The following is a 20,762-nucleotide window of genomic DNA, read 5'->3' as shown; positions in this document are numbered from 1 at the left end:
TGTATTTGGAACTCTAAATCCAACACGGTTTGTGCTAGCTTCTTGAAACATGACACAATAAAGTAGTTTCACGTTCTATCTCTATGTTTTGTTTCCTCTTGATGTAGCCCAATGCAGTGACTGGCGAGAAACACTTTCATGGAAAGGGGTTGCCAGGATTCCCAAAATTACGAATCTCCAGAAATCTCAGCAAATATTTTTTCACCCAAACTGGATGATACTTTCAGGTAATGATCAGTACAATAAGGCGACTTGGTTCCCCAAATTTCGTTCTTCTATGTTGAAGCGTTCGTTTCCAGTAACAGTTTGAATTTTTAGGTTTCACTCTGTTTTCTCCTATATTGATAGATGTGTTTGGAACTCTAAATCCAACACGGTTTGTGCTAGGTTCTTGAAACTTGACACAATAAAGTAGTTTCACGTTTTATCTCTATGTTTTATTTCCTCTTGATGTAGCCTTAAGCAGTGACTGGCGAGAAACACTTTCATTGAAAGGGGTTGCCAAGCTTCCTAAAATTACGAATCTCCAGGAATCTCAGCAAATATTTTTTCACCCAAACTGGATGATACTTTCAGGTAATGATCAGTACACTAAGGCGACTTGGTTCCCCAAATTTCGTTCTTCTATGTTGAAGCGTTCGTTTCCAGTAACAGTTTGAATTTTTAGGTTTCACTCTGTTTTCTCCTATATTGATAGATGTATTTGGAACTCTAAATCCAACAGGGTTTGTGCTAGCTTCTTGAAACTTGACACAATAAAGTAGTTTCACGTTCTATCTCTACGTTTTGTTTCCTCTTGATGTAGCCCTAAGCAGTAACTGGCGAGAAACTCTTTCATGGAAAGGGGTTGCCAAGCTTCCTAAAATTACGAATCTCGAGAAATCTCAGCAAATATTTTTTCACCCAAACTGGATGATACTTTCAGGTAATGATCAGTACACTTAGGCGACTTGGTTTCCCAAATTTCGTTCTTCTATGTTGAAGCGTTCGTTTGCAGTAACAGTTTGAATTTTTAGGTTTCACTCTGTTTTCTCCTATATTGATAGATGTATTTGGAACTCTAAATCCAACACGGTTTGTGCTGGCTTCTTGAAACTTGACACAATAAAGTAGTTTCACGTTCTATCTCTATGTTTTGTTTCCTCTTGATGTAGCCCTAAGCAGTGACTGGCGAGAAACACTTTCATGGAAAGGGGTTGCCAGGCTTCCCAAAATTACGAATCTCCAGAAATCTCAGCAAATATTTTTTCACCCAAACTGGATGATACTTTCAGGTAATGATCAGTACAATAAGGCGACTTGGTTCCCCAAATTTCGTTCTTCTATGTTGAAGTGTTCGTTTCCAGTAACAGTTTGAATTTTTAGGTTTCACTCTGTTTTCTCCTATATTGATAGATGTATTTGGAACTCTAAATCCAACACGGTTTGTGCTAGCTTCTTGAAACTTGACACAATAAAGTAGTTTCACGTTCTATCTCTATGTTTTGTTTCCTCTTGATGTAGCCTTAAGCAGTGACTGGCGAGAAACACTTTCATGGAAAGGGGTTGCCAAGCTTCCTAAAATTACGAATCTCCAGGAATCTCAGCAAATATTTTTTCCCCCAAACTGGATGATACTTTCAGGTAATGATCAGTACACTAAGGCGACTTGGTTCCCCAAATTTCGTTCTTCTATGTTGAAGCGTTCGTTTCCAGTAACAGTTTGAATTTTTAGGTTTCACTCTGTTTTCTCCTATATTGATAGATGTATTTGGAACTCTAAATCCAACAGGGTTTGTGCTAGCTTCTTGAAACTTGACACAATAAAGGAGTTTCACGTTCTATCTCTACGTTTTGTTTCCTCTTGATGTAGCCCTAAGCAGTTACTGGCGGGAAACACTTTCATGGAAAGGGGTTGCCAAGCTTCCTAAAATTACGAATCTCCAGAAATCTCAGCAAATATTTTTTCACCCAAACTGGATGATACTTTCAGGTAATGATCAGTACACTAAGGCGACTTGGTTCCCCAAATTTCGTTCTTCTATGTTGAAGCGTTCGTTTCCAGTAACAGTTTGAATTTTTAGGTTTCACTCTGTTTTCTCCTATATTGATAGATGTATTTGGAACTCTAAATCCAACACGGTTTGTGCTGGCTACTTGAAACATGACACAATAAAGTAGTTTCACGTTCTATCTCTATGTTTTGTTTCCTCTTGATGTAGCCCAATGCAGTGACTGGCGAGAAACACTTTCATGGAAAGGGGTTGCCAGGCTTCCCAAAATTACGAATCTCCAGAAATCTCAGCAAATATTTTTTCACCCAAACTGGATGATACTTTCAGGTAATGATCAGTACACTAAGGCGACTTGGTTCCCCAAATTTCGTTCTTCTATGTTGAAGCGTTCGTTTCCAGTAACAGTTTGAATTTTTAGGTTTCACTCTGTTTTCTCCTATATTGATAGATGTATTTGGAACTCTAAATCCAACACGGTTTGTGCTGGCTTCTTGAAACATGACACAATAAAGTAGTTTCACGTTCTATCTCTATGTTTTGTTTCCTCTTGATGTAGCCCAATGCAGTGACTGGCGAGAAACACTTTCATGGAAAGGGGTTGCCAGGCTTCCCAAAATTACGAATCTCCAGAAATCTCAGCAAATATTTTTTCACCCAAACTGGATGATACTTTCAGGTAATGATCAGTACACTAAGGCGACTTGGTTCCCCAAATTTCGTTCTTCTATGTTGAAGCGTTCGTTTCCAGTAACAGTTTGAATTTTTAGGTTTCACTCTGTTTTCTCCTATATTGATAGATGTATTTGGAACTCTAAATCCAACAGGGTTTGTGCTAGCTTCTTGAAACTTGACACAATAAAGTAGTTTCAAGTTCTATCTCTACGTTTTGTTTCCTCTTGATGTAGCCCTAAGCAGTTACTGGCGAGAAACACTTTCATGGAAAGTGGTTGCCAAGCTTCCTAAAATTACGAATCTCCAGAAATCTCAGCAAATATTTTTTCACCCAAACTGGATGATACTTTCAGGTAATGATCAGTACACTAAGGCGACTTGGTTCCCCAAATTTCGTTCTTCTATGTTGAAGCGTTCGTTTCCAGTAACAGTTTGAATTTTTAGGATTCACTCTGTTTCTCCTATATTGATAGATGTGTTTGGAACTCTAAATCCAACACGGTTTGTGCTAGGTTTTTGAAACTTGACACAATAAAGTAGTTTCACGTTCTATCTCTACGTTTTGTTTCCTCTTGATGTAGCCTTAAGCCGTGACTGGCGAGAAACACTTTCATGGAAAGGGGTTGCCAAGCTTCCTAAAATTACGAATCTCCAGAAATCTCAGCAAATATTTTTTCACCCAAACTGGATGATACTTTCAGGTAATGATCAGTACACTAAGGCGACTTGGTTCCCCAAATTTCGTTCTTCTATGTTGAAGCGTTCGTTTCCAGTAACAGTTTGAATTTTTAGGTTTCACTCTGTTTTCTCCTATATTGATAGATGTATTTGGAACTCTAAATCCAACACGGTTTGTGCTGGCTTCTTGAAACATGACACAATAAAGTAGTTTCACGTTCTATCTCTATGTTTTGTTTCCTCTTGATGTAGCCCAATGCAGTGACTGGCGAGAAACACTTTCATGGAAAGGGGTTGCCAGGCTTCCGAAAATTACGAATCTCCAGAAATCTCAGCAAATATTTTTTTACCCAAACTGGATGATACTTTCAGGTAATGATCAGTACACTAAGGCGACTTGGTTCCCCAAATTTCGTTCGTCTATGTTGAAGCGTTCGTTTCCAGTAACAGTTTGAATTTTTAGGTTTCACTCTGTTTTCTCCTATATTGATAGATGTATTTGGAACTCTAAATCCAACACGGTTTGTGCTAGCTTCTTGAAACATGACACAATAAAGTAGTTTCACGTTCTATCTCTATGTTTTGTTTCCTCTTGATGTAGCCCAATGCAGTGACTGGCGAGAAACACTTTCATGGAAAGGGGTTGCCAGGCTTCCCAAAATTACGAATCTCCAGAAATCTCAGCAAATATTTTTTCACCCAAACTGGATGATACTTTCAGGTAATGATCAGTACACTAAGGCGACTTGGTTCCCCAAATTTTGTTCTTCTATGTTGAAGCGTTCGTTTCCAGTAACAGTTTGAATTTTTAGGTTTCACTCTGTTTTCTCCTATATTGATAGATGTGTTTGGAACTCTAAATCCAACACGGTTTGTGCTAGGTTCTTGAAACTTGACACAATAAAGTAGTTTCACGTTCTATCTCTATGTTTTGTTTCCTCTTGATGTAGCCTTAAGCAGTGACTGGCGAGAAACACTTTCATGGAAAGGGGTTGCCAAGCTTCCTAAAATTACGAATCTCCAGAAATCTCAGCAAATATTTTTTCACCCAAACTGGATGATACTTTCAGGTAATGATCAGTACACTAAGGCGACTTGGTTCCCCAAATTTCGTTCTTCTATGTTGAAGCGTTCGTTTCCAGTAACACTTTGAATTTTTAGGTTTCACTCTGTTTTCTCCTATATTGATAGATGTATTTGGAACTCTAAATCCAACAGGGTTTGTGCTAGCTTCTTGAAACTTGACACAATAAAGTAGTTTCACGTTCTATCTCTACGTTTTGTTTCCTCTTGATGTAGCCCTAAGCAGTAACTGGCGAGAAACACTTTCATGGAAAGGGGTTGCCAAGCTTCCTAAAATTACGAATCTCGAGAAATCTCAGCAAATATTTTTTCACCCAAACTGGATGATACTTTCAGGTAATGATCAGTACACTAAGGCGACTTGGTTCCCCAAATTTCGTTCTTCTATGTTGAAGCGTTCGTTTCCAGTAACAGTTTGAATTTTTAGGTTTCACTCTGTTTTTTCCTATATTGATAGACGTATTTGGAACTCTAAATACAACAGGGTTTGTGCTAGCTTCTTGAAACTTGACACAATAAAGTAGTTTCACGTTCTATCTCTATGTTTTGTTTCCTCTTGATGTAGCCTTAAGCAGTTACTGGCGAGAAACACTTTCATGGAAAGGGATTGCCAAGCTTCCTAAAATTACGAATCTCCAGAAATCTCAGCAAATATTTTTTCACCCAAACTGGATGATACTTTCAGGTAATGATCAGTACACTAAGGCGACTTGGTTCCCCAAATTTCGTTCTTCTATGTTGAAGCGTTCGTTTCCAGTAACAGTTTGAATTTTTAGGTTTCACTCTGTTTTCTCCTATATTGATAGATGTATTTGGAACTCTAAATCCAACACGGTTTGTGCTAGCTTCTTGAAACTTGACACAATAAAGGAGTTTCACGTTCTATCTCTACGTTTTGTTTCCTCTTGATGTAGCCCTAAGCAGTTACTGGCGGGAAACACTTTCATGGAAAGGGGTTGCCAAGCTTCCTAAAATTACGAACCTCCAGAAATCTCAGCAAATATTTTTTCACCCAAACTGGATGATACTTTCAGGTAATGATCAGTACACTAAGGCGACTTGGTTCCCCAAATTTCGTTCTTCTATGTTGAAGCGTTCGTTTCCAGTAACAGTTTGAATTTTTAGGTTTCACTCTGTTTTCTCCTATATTGATAGATGTATTTGGAACTCTAAATCCAACACGGTTTGTGCTGGCTTCTTGAAACATGACACAATAAAGTAGTTTCACGTTCTATCTCTATGTTTTGTTTCCTCTTGATGTAGCCCAATGCAGTGACTGGCGAGAAACACTTTCATGGAAAGGGGTTGCCAGGCTTCCCAAAATTACGAATCTCCAGAAATCTCAGCAAATATTTTTTCACCCAAACTGGATGATACTTTCAGGTAATGATCAGTACACTAAGGCGACTTGGTTCCCCAAATTTCGTTCTTCTATGTTGAAGCGTTCGTTTCCAGTAACAGTTTGAATTTTTAGGTTTCACTCTGTTTTCTCCTATATTGATAGATGTGTTTGGAACTCTAAATCCAACACGGTTTGTGCTAGGTTCTTGAAACTTGACACAATAAAGTAGTTTCACGTTTTATCTCTATGTTTTATTTCCTCTTGATGTAGCCTTAAGCAGTGACTGGCGAGAAACACTTTCATTGAAAGGGGTTGCCAAGCTTCCTAAAATTACGAATCTCCAGGAATCTCAGCAAATATTTTTTCACCCAAACTGGATGATACTTTCAGGTAATGATCAGTACACTAAGGCGACTTGGTTCCCCAAATTTCGTTCTTCTATGTTGAAGCGTTCGTTTCCAGTAACAGTTTGAATTTTTAGGTTTCACTCTGTTTTCTCCTATATTGATAGATGTATTTGGAACTCTAAATCCAACAGGGTTTGTGCTAGCTTCTTGAAACTTGACACAATAAAGTAGTTTCACGTTCTATCTCTACGTTTTGTTTCCTCTTGATGTAGCCCTAAGCAGTAACTGGCGAGAAACTCTTTCATGGAAAGGGGTTGCCAAGCTTCCTAAAATTACGAATCTCGAGAAATCTCAGCAAATATTTTTTCACCCAAACTGGATGATACTTTCAGGTAATGATCAGTACACTTAGGCGACTTGGTTTCCCAAATTTCGTTCTTCTATGTTGAAGCGTTCGTTTGCAGTAACAGTTTGAATTTTTAGGTTTCACTCTGTTTTCTCCTATATTGATAGATGTATTTGGAACTCTAAATCCAACACGGTTTGTGCTGGCTTCTTGAAACTTGACACAATAAAGTAGTTTCACGTTCTATCTCTATGTTTTGTTTCCTCTTGATGTAGCCCTAAGCAGTGACTGGCGAGAAACACCTTCATGGAAAGGGGTTGCCAGGCTTCCCAAAATTACGAATCTCCAGAAATCTCAGCAAATATTTTTTCACCCAAACTGGATGATACTTTCAGGTAATGATCAGTACAATAAGGCGACTTGGTTCCCCAAATTTCGTTCTTCTATGTTGAAGTGTTCGTTTCCAGTAACAGTTTGAATTTTTAGGTTTCACTCTGTTTTCTCCTATATTGATAGATGTATTTGGAACTCTAAATCCAACACGGTTTGTGCTAGCTTCTTGAAACTTGACACAATAAAGTAGTTTCACGTTCTATCTCTATGTTTTGTTTCCTCTTGATGTAGCCTTAAGCAGTGACTGGCGAGAAACACTTTCATGGAAAGGGGTTGCCAAGCTTCCTAAAATTACGAATCTCCAGGAATCTCAGCAAATATTTTTTCCCCCAAACTGGATGATACTTTCAGGTAATGATCAGTACACTAAGGCGACTTGGTTCCCCAAATTTCGTTCTTCTATGTTGAAGCGTTCGTTTCCAGTAACAGTTTGAATTTTTAGGTTTCACTCTGTTTTCTCCTATATTGATAGATGTATTTGGAACTCTAAATCCAACAGGGTTTGTGCTAGCTTCTTGAAACTTGACACAATAAAGGAGTTTCACGTTCTATCTCTACGTTTTGTTTCCTCTTGATGTAGCCCTAAGCAGTTACTGGCGGGAAACACTTTCATGGAAAGGGGTTGCCAAGCTTCCTAAAATTACGAATCTCCAGAAATCTCAGCAAATATTTTTTCACCCAAACTGGATGATACTTTCAGGTAATGATCAGTACACTAAGGCGACTTGGTTCCCCAAATTTCGTTCTTCTATGTTGAAGCGTTCGTTTCCAGTAACAGTTTGAATTTTTAGGTTTCACTCTGTTTTCTCCTATATTGATAGATGTATTTGGAACTCTAAATCCAACACGGTTTGTGCTGGCTACTTGAAACATGACACAATAAAGTAGTTTCACGTTCTATCTCTATGTTTTGTTTCCTCTTGATGTAGCCCAATGCAGTGACTGGCGAGAAACACTTTCATGGAAAGGGGTTGCCAGGCTTCCCAAAATTACGAATCTCCAGAAATCTCAGCAAATATTTTTTCACCCAAACTGGATGATACTTTCAGGTAATGATCAGTACACTAAGGCGACTTGGTTCCCCAAATTTCGTTCTTCTATGTTGAAGCGTTCGTTTCCAGTAACAGTTTGAATTTTTAGGTTTCACTCTGTTTTCTCCTATATTGATAGATGTATTTGGAACTCTAAATCCAACACGGTTTGTGCTGGCTTCTTGAAACATGACACAATAAAGTAGTTTCACGTTCTATCTCTATGTTTTGTTTCCTCTTGATGTAGCCCAATGCAGTGACTGGCGAGAAACACTTTCATGGAAAGGGGTTGCCAGGCTTCCCAAAATTACGAATCTCCAGAAATCTCAGCAAATATTTTTTCACCCAAACTGGATGATACTTTCAGGTAATGATCAGTACACTAAGGCGACTTGGTTCCCCAAATTTCGTTCTTCTATGTTGAAGCGTTCGTTTCCAGTAACAGTTTGAATTTTTAGGTTTCACTCTGTTTTCTCCTATATTGATAGATGTATTTGGAACTCTAAATCCAACAGGGTTTGTGCTAGCTTCTTGAAACTTGACACAATAAAGTAGTTTCAAGTTCTATCTCTACGTTTTGTTTCCTCTTGATGTAGCCCTAAGCAGTTACTGGCGAGAAACACTTTCATGGAAAGTGGTTGCCAAGCTTCCTAAAATTACGAATCTCCAGAAATCTCAGCAAATATTTTTTCACCCAAACTGGATGATACTTTCAGGTAATGATCAGTACACTAAGGCGACTTGGTTCCCCAAATTTCGTTCTTCTATGTTGAAGCGTTCGTTTCCAGTAACAGTTTGAATTTTTAGGATTCACTCTGTTTCTCCTATATTGATAGATGTGTTTGGAACTCTAAATCCAACACGGTTTGTGCTAGGTTTTTGAAACTTGACACAATAAAGTAGTTTCACGTTCTATCTCTACGTTTTGTTTCCTCTTGATGTAGCCTTAAGCCGTGACTGGCGAGAAACACTTTCATGGAAAGGGGTTGCCAAGCTTCCTAAAATTACGAATCTCCAGAAATCTCAGCAAATATTTTTTCACCCAAACTGGATGATACTTTCAGGTAATGATCAGTACACTAAGGCGACTTGGTTCCCCAAATTTCGTTCTTCTATGTTGAAGCGTTCGTTTCCAGTAACAGTTTGAATTTTTAGGTTTCACTCTGTTTTCTCCTATATTGATAGATGTATTTGGAACTCTAAATCCAACACGGTTTGTGCTGGCTTCTTGAAACATGACACAATAAAGTAGTTTCACGTTCTATCTCTATGTTTTGTTTCCTCTTGATGTAGCCCAATGCAGTGACTGGCGAGAAACACTTTCATGGAAAGGGGTTGCCAGGCTTCCGAAAATTACGAATCTCCAGAAATCTCAGCAAATATTTTTTTACCCAAACTGGATGATACTTTCAGGTAATGATCAGTACACTAAGGCGACTTGGTTCCCCAAATTTCGTTCGTCTATGTTGAAGCGTTCGTTTCCAGTAACAGTTTGAATTTTTAGGTTTCACTCTGTTTTCTCCTATATTGATAGATGTATTTGGAACTCTAAATCCAACACGGTTTGTGCTAGCTTCTTGAAACATGACACAATAAAGTAGTTTCACGTTCTATCTCTATGTTTTGTTTCCTCTTGATGTAGCCCAATGCAGTGACTGGCGAGAAACACTTTCATGGAAAGGGGTTGCCAGGCTTCCCAAAATTACGAATCTCCAGAAATCTCAGCAAATATTTTTTCACCCAAACTGGATGATACTTTCAGGTAATGATCAGTACACTAAGGCGACTTGGTTCCCCAAATTTTGTTCTTCTATGTTGAAGCGTTCGTTTCCAGTAACAGTTTGAATTTTTAGGTTTCACTCTGTTTTCTCCTATATTGATAGATGTGTTTGGAACTCTAAATCCAACACGGTTTGTGCTAGGTTCTTGAAACTTGACACAATAAAGTAGTTTCACGTTCTATCTCTATGTTTTGTTTCCTCTTGATGTAGCCTTAAGCAGTGACTGGCGAGAAACACTTTCATGGAAAGGGGTTGCCAAGCTTCCTAAAATTACGAATCTCCAGAAATCTCAGCAAATATTTTTTCACCCAAACTGGATGATACTTTCAGGTAATGATCAGTACACTAAGGCGACTTGGTTCCCCAAATTTCGTTCTTCTATGTTGAAGCGTTCGTTTCCAGTAACACTTTGAATTTTTAGGTTTCACTCTGTTTTCTCCTATATTGATAGATGTATTTGGAACTCTAAATCCAACAGGGTTTGTGCTAGCTTCTTGAAACTTGACACAATAAAGTAGTTTCACGTTCTATCTCTACGTTTTGTTTCCTCTTGATGTAGCCCTAAGCAGTAACTGGCGAGAAACACTTTCATGGAAAGGGGATGCCAAGCTTCCTAAAATTACGAATCTCGAGAAATCTCAGCAAATATTTTTTCACCCAAACTGGATGATACTTTCAGGTAATGATCAGTACACTAAGGCGACTTGGTTCCCCAAATTTCGTTCTTCTATGTTGAAGCGTTCGTTTCCAGTAACAGTTTGAATTTTTAGGTTTCACTCTGTTTTTTCCTATATTGATAGACGTATTTGGAACTCTAAATACAACAGGGTTTGTGCTAGCTTCTTGAAACTTGACACAATAAAGTAGTTTCACGTTCTATCTCTATGTTTTGTTTCCTCTTGATGTAGCCTTAAGCAGTTACTGGCGAGAAACACTTTCATGGAAAGGGATTGCCAAGCTTCCTAAAATTACGAATCTCCAGAAATCTCAGCAAATATTTTTTCACCCAAACTGGATGATACTTTCAGGTAATGATCAGTACACTAAGGCGACTTGGTTCCCCAAATTTCGTTCTTCTATGTTGAAGCGTTCGTTTCCAGTAACAGTTTGAATTTTTAGGTTTCACTCTGTTTTCTCCTATATTGATAGATGTATTTGGAACTCTAAATCCAACACGGTTTGTGCTAGCTTCTTGAAACTTGACACAATAAAGGAGTTTCACGTTCTATCTCTACGTTTTGTTTCCTCTTGATGTAGCCCTAAGCAGTTACTGGCGGGAAACACTTTCATGGAAAGGGGTTGCCAAGCTTCCTAAAATTACGAACCTCCAGAAATCTCAGCAAATATTTTTTCACCCAAACTGGATGATACTTTCAGGTAATGATCAGTACACTAAGGCGACTTGGTTCCCCAAATTTCGTTCTTCTATGTTGAAGCGTTCGTTTCCAGTAACAGTTTGAATTTTTAGGTTTCACTCTGTTTTCTCCTATATTGATAGATGTATTTGGAACTCTAAATCCAACACGGTTTGTGCTGGCTTCTTGAAACATGACACAATAAAGTAGTTTCACGTTCTATCTCTATGTTTTGTTTCCTCTTGATGTAGCCCAATGCAGTGACTGGCGAGAAACACTTTCATGGAAAGGGGTTGCCAGGCTTCCGAAAATTACGAATCTCCAGAAATCTCAGCAAATATTTTTTCACCCAAACTGGATGATACTTTCAGGTAATGATCAGTACACTAAGGCGACTTGGTTCCCCAAATTTCGTTCTTCTATGTTGAAGCGTTCGTTTCCAGTAACACTTTGAATTTTTAGGTTTCACTCTGTTTTCTCCAATATTGATAGATGTATTTGGAACTCTAAATCCAACAGGGTTTGTGGTAGCTTCTTGAAACTTGACACAATAAAGTAGTTTCACGTTCTATCTCTACGTTTTGTTTCCTCTTGATGTAGCCCTAAGCAATAACTGGCGAGAAACACTTTCATGGAAAGGGGTTGCCAAGCTTCCTAAAATTACGAATCTCGAGAAATCTCAGCAAATATTTTTTCACCCAAACTGGATGATACTTTCAGGTAATGATCAGTACACTAAGGCGACTTGGTTCCCCAAATTTCGTTCTTCTATGTTGAAGCGTTCGTTTGCAGTAACACTTTGAATTTTTAGGTTTCACTCTGTTTTCTCCTATATTGATAGATGTATTTGGAACTCTAAATCCAACACGGTTTGTGCTGGCTTCTTGAAACTTGACACAATAAAGTAGTTTCACGTTCTATCTCTATGTTTTGTTTCCTCTTGATGTAGCCCTAAGCAGTGACTGGCGAGAAACACTTTCATGGAAAGGGGTTGCCAGGCTTCCCAAAATTACGAATCTCCAGAAATCTCAGCAAATATTTTTTCACCCAAACTGGATGATACTTTCAGGTAATGATCAGTACACTAAGGCGACTTGGTTCCCCAAATTTCGTTCTTCTATGTTGAAGCGTTCGTTTCCAGTAACAGTTTGAATTTTTAGGTTTCACTCTGTTTTCTCCTATATTGATAGATGTATTTGGAACTCTAAATCCAACACGGTTTGTGCTAGCTTCTTGAAACTTGACACAATAAAGTAGTTTCACGTTCTATCTCTATGTTTTGTTTCCTCTTGATGTAGCCTTAAGCAGTGACTGGCGAGAAACACTTTCATGGAAAGGGGTTGCCAAGCTTCCTAAAATTACGAATCTCCAGAAATCTCAGCAAATATTTTTTCACCCAAACTGGATGATACTTTCAGGTAATGATCAGTACACTAAGGCGACTTGGTTCCCCAAATTTCGTTCTTCTATGTTGAAGCGTTCGTTTCCAGTAACAGTTTGAATTTTTAGGTTTCACTCTGTTTTCTCCTATATTGATAGATGTATTTGGAACTCTAAATCCAACACGGTTTGTGCTAGGTTCTTGAAACTTGACACAATAAAGTAGTTTCACGTTCTATCTCTATGTTTTGTTTCCTCTTGATGTAGCCTTAAGCAGTGACTGGCGAGAAACACTTTCATGGAAAGGGGTTGCCAAGCTTCCTAAAATTACGAATCTCCAGAAATCTCAGCAAATATTTTTTCACCCAAACTGGATGATACTTTCAGGTAATGATCAGTACACTAAGGCGACTTGGTTCCCCAAATTTCGTTCTTCTATGTTGAAGCGTTCGTTTCCAGTAACACTTTGAATTTTTAGGTGTCACTCTGTTTTCTCCTATATTGATAGATGTATTTGGAACTCTAAATCCAACAGGGTTTGTGCTAGCTTCTTGAAACTTGACACAATAAAGTAGTTTCACGTTCTATCTCTACGTTTTGTTTCCTCTTGATGTAGCCCTAAGCAGTAACTGGCGAGAAACACTTTCATGGAAAGGGGTTGCCAAGCTTCCTAAAATTACGAATCTCCAGAAATCTCAGCAAATATTTTTTCACCCAAACTGGATGATACTTTCAGGTAATGATCAGTACACTAAGGCGACTTGGTTCCCCAAATTTCGTTCTTCTATGTTGAAGCGTTCGTTTGCAGTAACACTTTGAATTTTTAGGTTTCACTCTGTTTTCTCCTATATTGATAGATGTATTTGGAACTCTAAATCCAACACGGTTTGTGCTGGCTTCTTGAAACATGACACAATAAAGTAGTTTCACGTTCTATCTGTATGTTTTGTTTCCTCTTGATGTAGCCCAATGCAGTGACTGGCGAGAAACACTGTCATGGAAAGGGGTTGCCAGGCTTCCGAAAATTACGAATCTCCAGAAATCTCAGCAAATATTTTTTCACCCAAACTGGATGATACTTTCAGGTAATGATCAGTACACTAAGGCGACTTGGTTCCCCAAATTTCGTTCTTCTATGTTGAAGCGTTCGTTTCCAGTAACACTTTGAATTTTTAGGTTTCACTCTGTTTTCTCCTATATTGATAGATGTATTTGGAACTCTAAATCCAACAGGGTTTGTGCTAGCTTCTTGAAACTTGACACAATAAAGTAGTTTCACGTTCTATCTCTACGTTTTGTTTCCTCTTGATGTAGCCCTAAGCAATAACTGGCGAGAAACACTTTCATGGAAAGGGGTTGCCAAGCTTCCTAAAATTACGAATCTCGAGAAATCTCAGCAAATATTTTTTCACCCAAACTGGATGATACTTTCAGGTAATGATCAGTACACTAAGGCGACTTGGTTCCCCAAATTTCGTTCTTCTATGTTGAAGCGTTCGTTTGCAGTAACACTATGAATTTTTAGGTTTCACTCTGTTTTCTCCTATATTGATAGATGTATTTGGAACTCTAAATCCAACACGGTTTGTGCTGGCTTCTTGAAACTTGACACAATAAAGTAGTTTCACGTTCTATCTCTATGTTTTGTTTCCTCTTGATGTAGCCCTAAGCAGTGACTGGCGAGAAACACTTTCATGGAAAGGGGTTGCCAGGCTTCCCAAAATTACGAATCTCCAGAAATCTCAGCAAATATTTTTTCACCCAAACTGGATGATACTTTCAAGTAATGATCAGTACACTAAGGCGACTTGGTTCCCCAAATTTCGTTCTTCTATGTTGAAGCGTTCGTTTCCAGTAACAGTTTGAATTTTTAGGTTTCACTCTGTTTTCTCCTATATTGATAGATGTATTTGGAACTCTAAATCCAACACGGTTTGTGCTAGCTTCTTGAAACTTGACACAATAAAGTAGTTTCACGTTCTATCTCTATGTTTTGTTTCCTCTTGATGTAGCCTTAAGCAGTGACTGGCGAGAAACACTTTCATGGAAAGGGGTTGCCAAGCTTCCTAAAATTACGAATCTCCAGAAATCTCAGCAAATATTTTTTCACCCAAACTGGATGATACTTTCAGGTAATGATCAGTACACTAAGGCGACTTGGTTCCCCAAATTTCGTTCTTCTATGTTGAAGCGTTCGTTTCCAGTAACAGTTTGAATTTTTAGGTTTCACTCTGTTTTCTCCTATATTGATAGATGTATTTGGAACTCTAAATCCAACACGGTTTGTGCTAGGTTCTTGAAACTTGACACAATAAAGTAGTTTCACGTTCTATCTCTATGTTTTGTTTCATCTTGATGTAGCCTTAAGCCGTGACTGGCGAGAAACACTTTCATGGAAAGGGGTTGCCAAGCTTCCTAAAATTACGAATCTCCAGAAATCTCAGCAAATATTTTTTCACCCAAACTGGATGATACTTTCAGGTAATGATCAGTACACTAAGGCGACTTGGTTCCCCAAATTTCGTTCTTCTATGTTGAAGCGTTCGTTTCCAGTAACAGTTTGAATTTTTAGGTTTCACTCTGTTTTCTCCTATATTGATAGATGTATTTGGAACTCTAAATCCAACACGGTTTGTGCTGGCTTCTTGAAACATGACACAATAAAGTAGTTTCACGTTCTATCTCTATGTTTTGTTTCCTCTTGATGTAGCCCAATGCAGTGACTGGCGAGAAACACTTTCATGGAAAGGGGTTGCCAGGCTTCCGAAAATTACGAATCTCCAGAAATCTCAGCAAATATTTTTTTACCCAAACTGGATGATACTTTCAGGTAATGATCAGTACACTAAGGCGACTTGGTTCCCCAAATTTCGTTCGTCTATGTTGAAGCGTTCGTTTCCAGTAACAGTTTGAATTTTTAGGTTTCACTCTGTTTTCTCCTATATTGATAGATGTATTTGGAACTCTAAATCCAACACGGTTTGTGCTAGCTTCTTGAAACATGACACAATAAAGTAGTTTCACGTTCTATCTCTATGTTTTGTTTCCTCTTGATGTAGCCCAATGCAGTGACTGGCGAGAAACACTTTCATGGAAAGGGGTTGCCAGGCTTCCCAAAATTACGAATCTCCAGAAATCTCAGCAAATATTTTTTCACCCAAACTGGATGATACTTTCAGGTAATGATCAGTACACTAAGGCGACTTGGTTCCCCAAATTTTGTTCTTCTATGTTGAAGCGTTCGTTTCCAGTAACAGTTTGAATTTTTAGGTTTCACTCTGTTTTCTCCTATATTGATAGATGTGTTTGGAACTCTAAATCCAACACGGTTTGTGCTAGGTTCTTGAAACTTGACACAATAAAGTAGTTTCACGTTCTATCTCTATGTTTTGTTTCCTCTTGATGTAGCCTTAAGCAGTGACTGGCGAGAAACACTTTCATGGAAAGGGGTTGCCAAGCTTCCTAAAATTACGAATCTCCAGAAATCTCAGCAAATATTTTTTCACCCAAACTGGATGATACTTTCAGGTAATGATCAGTACACTAAGGCGACTTGGTTCCCCAAATTTCGTTCTTCTATGTTGAAGCGTTCGTTTCCAGTAACACTTTGAATTTTTAGGTTTCACTCTGTTTTCTCCTATATTGATAGATGTATTTGGAACTCTAAATCCAACAGGGTTTGTGCTAGCTTCTTGAAACTTGACACAATAAAGTAGTTTCACGTTCTATCTCTACGTTTTGTTTCCTCTTGATGTAGCCCTAAGCAGTAACTGGCGAGAAACACTTTCATGGAAAGGGGTTGCCAAGCTTCCTAAAATTACGAATCTCGAGAAATCTCAGCAAATATTTTTTCACCCAAACTGGATGATACTTTCAGGTAATGATCAGTACACTAAGGCGACTTGGTTCCCCAAATTTCGTTCTTCTATGTTGAAGCGTTCGTTTCCAGTAACAGTTTGAATTTTTAGGTTTCACTCTGTTTTTTCCTATATTGATAGACGTATTTGGAACTCTAAATACAACAGGGTTTGTGCTAGCTTCTTGAAACTTGACACAATAAAGTAGTTTCACGTTCTATCTCTATGTTTTGTTTCCTCTTGATGTAGCCTTAAGCAGTTACTGGCGAGAAACACTTTCATGGAAAGGGATTGCCAAGCTTCCTAAAATTACGAATCTCCAGAAATCTCAGCAAATATTTTTTCACCCAAACTGGATGATACTTTCAGGTAATGATCAGTACACTAAGGCGACTTGGTTCCCCAAATTTCGTTCTTCTATGTTGAAGCGTTCGTTTCCAGTAACAGTTTGAATTTTTAGGTTTCACTCTGTTTTCTCCTATATTGATAGATGTATTTGGAACTCTAAATCCAACACGGTTTGTGCTAGCTTCTTGAAACTTGACACAATAAAGGAGTTTCACGTTCTATCTCTACGTTTTGTTTCCTCTTGATGTAGCCCTAAGCAGTTACTGGCGGGAAACACTTTCATGGAAAGGGGTTGCCAAGCTTCCTAAAATTACGAACCTCCAGAAATCTCAGCAAATATTTTTTCACCCAAACTGGATGATACTTTCAGGTAATGATCAGTACACTAAGGCGACTTGGTTCCCCAAATTTCGTTCTTCTATGTTGAAGCGTTCGTTTCCAGTAACAGTTTGAATTTTTAGGTTTCACTCTGTTTTCTCCTATATTGATAGATGTATTTGGAACTCTAAATCCAACACGGTTTGTGCTGGCTTCTTGAAACATGACACAATAAAGTAGTTTCACGTTCTATCTCTATGTTTTGTTTCCTCTTGATGTAGCCCAATGCAGTGACTGGCGAGAAACACTTTCATGGAAAGGGGTTGCCAGGCTTCCGAAAATTACGAATCTCCAGAAATCTCAGCAAATATTTTTTCACCCAAACTGGATGATACTTTCAGGTAATGATCAGTACACTAAGGCGACTTGGTTCCCCAAATTTCGTTCTTCTATGTTGAAGCGTTCGTTTCCAGTAACACTTTGAATTTTTAGGTTTCACTCTGTTTTCTCCAATATTGATAGATGTATTTGGAACTCTAAATCCAACAGGGTTTGTGGTAGCTTCTTGAAACTTGACACAATAAAGTAGTTTCACGTTCTATCTCTACGTTTTGTTTCCTCTTGATGTAGCCCTAAGCAATAACTGGCGAGAAACACTTTCATGGAAAGGGGTTGCCAAGCTTCCTAAAATTACGAATCTCGAGAAATCTCAGCAAATATTTTTTCACCCAAACTGGATGATACTTTCAGGTAATGATCAGTACACTAAGGCGACTTGGTTCCCCAAATTTCGTTCTTCTATGTTGAAGCGTTCGTTTGCAGTAACACTTTGAATTTTTAGGTTTCACTCTGTTTTCTCCTATATTGATAGATGTATTTGGAACTCTAAATCCAACACGGTTTGTGCTGGCTTCTTGAAACTTGACACAATAAAGTAGTTTCACGTTCTATCTCTATGTTTTGTTTCCTCTTGATGTAGCCCTAAGCAGTGACTGGCGAGAAACACTTTCATGGAAAGGGGTTGCCAGGCTTCCCAAAATTACGAATCTCCAGAAATCTCAGCAAATATTTTTTCACCCAAACTGGATGATACTTTCAGGTAATGGTCAGTACACTAAGGCGACTTGGTTCCCCATATTTCGTTCTTCTATGTTGAAGCGTTCGTTTCCAGTAACAGTTTGAATTTTTAGGTTTCACTCTGTTTTCTCCTATATTGATAGATGTATTTGGAACTCTAAATCCAACACGGTTTGTGCTAGCTTCTTGAAACTTGACACAATAAAGTAGTTTCACGTTCTATCTCTATGTTTTGTTTCCTCTTGATGTAGCCTTAAGCAGTGACTGGCGAGAAACACTTTCATGGAAAGGGGTTGCCAAGCTTCCTAAAATTACGAATCTCCAGAAATCTCAGCAAATATTTTTTCACCCAAACTGGATGATACTTTCAGGTAATGATCAGTACACTAAGGCGACTTGGTTCCCCAAATTTCGTTCTTCTATGTTGAAGCGTTCGTTTCCAGTAACAGTTTGAATTTTTAGGTTTCACTCTGTTTTCTCCTATATTGATAGATGTATTTGGAACTCTAAATCCAACACGGTTTGTGCTAGGTTCTTGAAACTTGACACAATAAAGTAGTTTCACGTTCTATCTCTATGTTTTGTTTCCTCTTGATGTAGCCTTAAGCAGTGACTGGCGAGAAACACTTTCATGGAAAGGGGTTGCCAAGCTTCCTAAAATTACGAATCTCCAGAAATCTCAGCAAATATTTTTTCACCCAAACTGGATGATACTTTCAGGTAATGATCAGTACACTAAGGCGACTTGGTTCCCCAAATTTCGTTCTTCTATGTTGAAGCGTTCGTTTCCAGTAACACTTTGAATTTTTAGGTGTCACTCTGTTTTCTCCTATATTGATAGATGTATTTGGAACTCTAAATCCAACAGGGTTTGTGCTAGCTTCTTGAAACTTGACACAATAAAGTAGTTTCACGTTCTATCTCTACGTTTTGTTTCCTCTTGATGTAGCCCTAAGCAGTAACTGGCGAGAAACACTTTCATGGAAAGGGGTTGCCAAGCTTCCTAAAATTACGAATCTCCAGAAATCTCAGCAAATATTTTTTCACCCAAACTGGATGATACTTTCAGGTAATGATCAGTACACTAAGGCGACTTGGTTCCCCAAATTTCGTTCTTCTATGTTGAAGCGTTCGTTTGCAGTAACACTTTGAATTTTTAGGTTTCACTCTGTTTTCTCCTATATTGATAGATGTATTTGGAACTCTAAATCCAACACGGTTTGTGCTGGCTTCTTGAAACATGACAAAATAAAGTAGTTTCACGTTCTATCTGTATGTTTTGTTTCCTCTTGATGTAGCCCAATGCAGTGACTGGCGAGAAACACTGTCATGGAAAGGGGTTGCCAGGCTTCCGAAAATTACGAATCTCCAGAAATCTCAGCAAATATTTTTTCACCCAAACTGGATGATACTTTCAGGTAATGATCAGTACACTAAGGCGACTTGGTTCCCCAAATTTCGTTCTTCTATGTTGAAGCGTTCGTTTCCAGTAACACTTTGAATTTTTAGGTTTCACTCTGTTTTCTCCTATATTGATAGATGTATTTGGAACTCTAAATCCAACAGGGTTTGTGCTAGCTTCTTGAAACTTGACACAATAAAGTAGATTCACGTTCTATCTCTACGTTTTGTTTCCTCTTGATGTAGCCCTAAGCAATAACTGGCGAGAAACACTTTCATGGAAAGGGGTTGCCAAGCTTCCTAAAATTACGAATCTCGAGAAATCTCAGCAAATATTTTTTCACCCAAACTGGATGATACTTTCAGGTAATGATCAGTACACTAAGGCGACTTGGTTCCCCAAATTTCGTTCTTCTATGTTGAAGCGTTCGTTTGCAGTAACACTATGAATTTTTAGGTTTCACTCTGTTTTCTCCTATATTGATAGATGTATTTGGAACTCTAAATCCAACACGGTTTGTGCTGGCTTCTTGAAACTTGACACAATAAAGTAGTTTCACGTTCTATCTCTATGTTTTGTTTCCTCTTGATGTAGCAATAAGCAGTGACTGGCGAGAAACACTTTCATGGAAAGGGGTTGCCAGGCTTCCCAAAATTACGAATCTCCAGAAATCTCAGCAAATATTTTTTCACCCAAACTGGATGATACTTTCAAGTAATGATCAGTACACTAAGGCGACTTGGTTCCCCAAATTTCGTTCTTCTATGTTGAAGCGTTCGTTTCCAGTAACAGTTTGAATTTTTAGGTTTCACTCTGTTTTCTCCTATATTGATAGATGTATTTGGAACTCTAAATCCAACACGGTTTGTGCTAGCTTCTTGAAACTTGACACAATAAAGTAGTTTCACGTTCTATCTCTATGTTTTGTTTCATCTTGATGTAGCCTTAAGCAGTTACTGGCGAGAAACACTTTCATGGAAAGGGATTGCCAAGCTTCCTAAAATTACGAATCTCCAGAAATCTCAGCAAATATTTTTTCACCCAAACTGGATGATACTTTCAGGTAATGATCAGTACACTAAGGCGACTTGGTTCCCCAAATTTCGTTCTTCTATGTTGAAGCGTTCGTTTCCAGTAACAGTTTGAATTTTTAGGTTTCACTCTGTTTTCTCCTATATTGATAGATGTATTTGGAACTCTAAATCCAACACGGTTTGTGCTAGCTTCTTGAAACTTGACACAATAAAGGAGTTTCACGTTCTATCTCTACGTTTTGTTTCCTCTTGATGTAGCCCTAAGCAGTTACTGGCGGGAAACACTTTCATGGAAAGGGGTTGCCAAGCTTCCTAAAATTACGA

This window comes from Spermophilus citellus (genome assembly GCF_964194105.1).
Source record: "Spermophilus citellus genome assembly, chromosome: 11".
Taxonomy (NCBI): domain Eukaryota; kingdom Metazoa; phylum Chordata; class Mammalia; order Rodentia; family Sciuridae; genus Spermophilus; species Spermophilus citellus.
Note: the sequence above shows the minus strand (reverse complement) of the source record.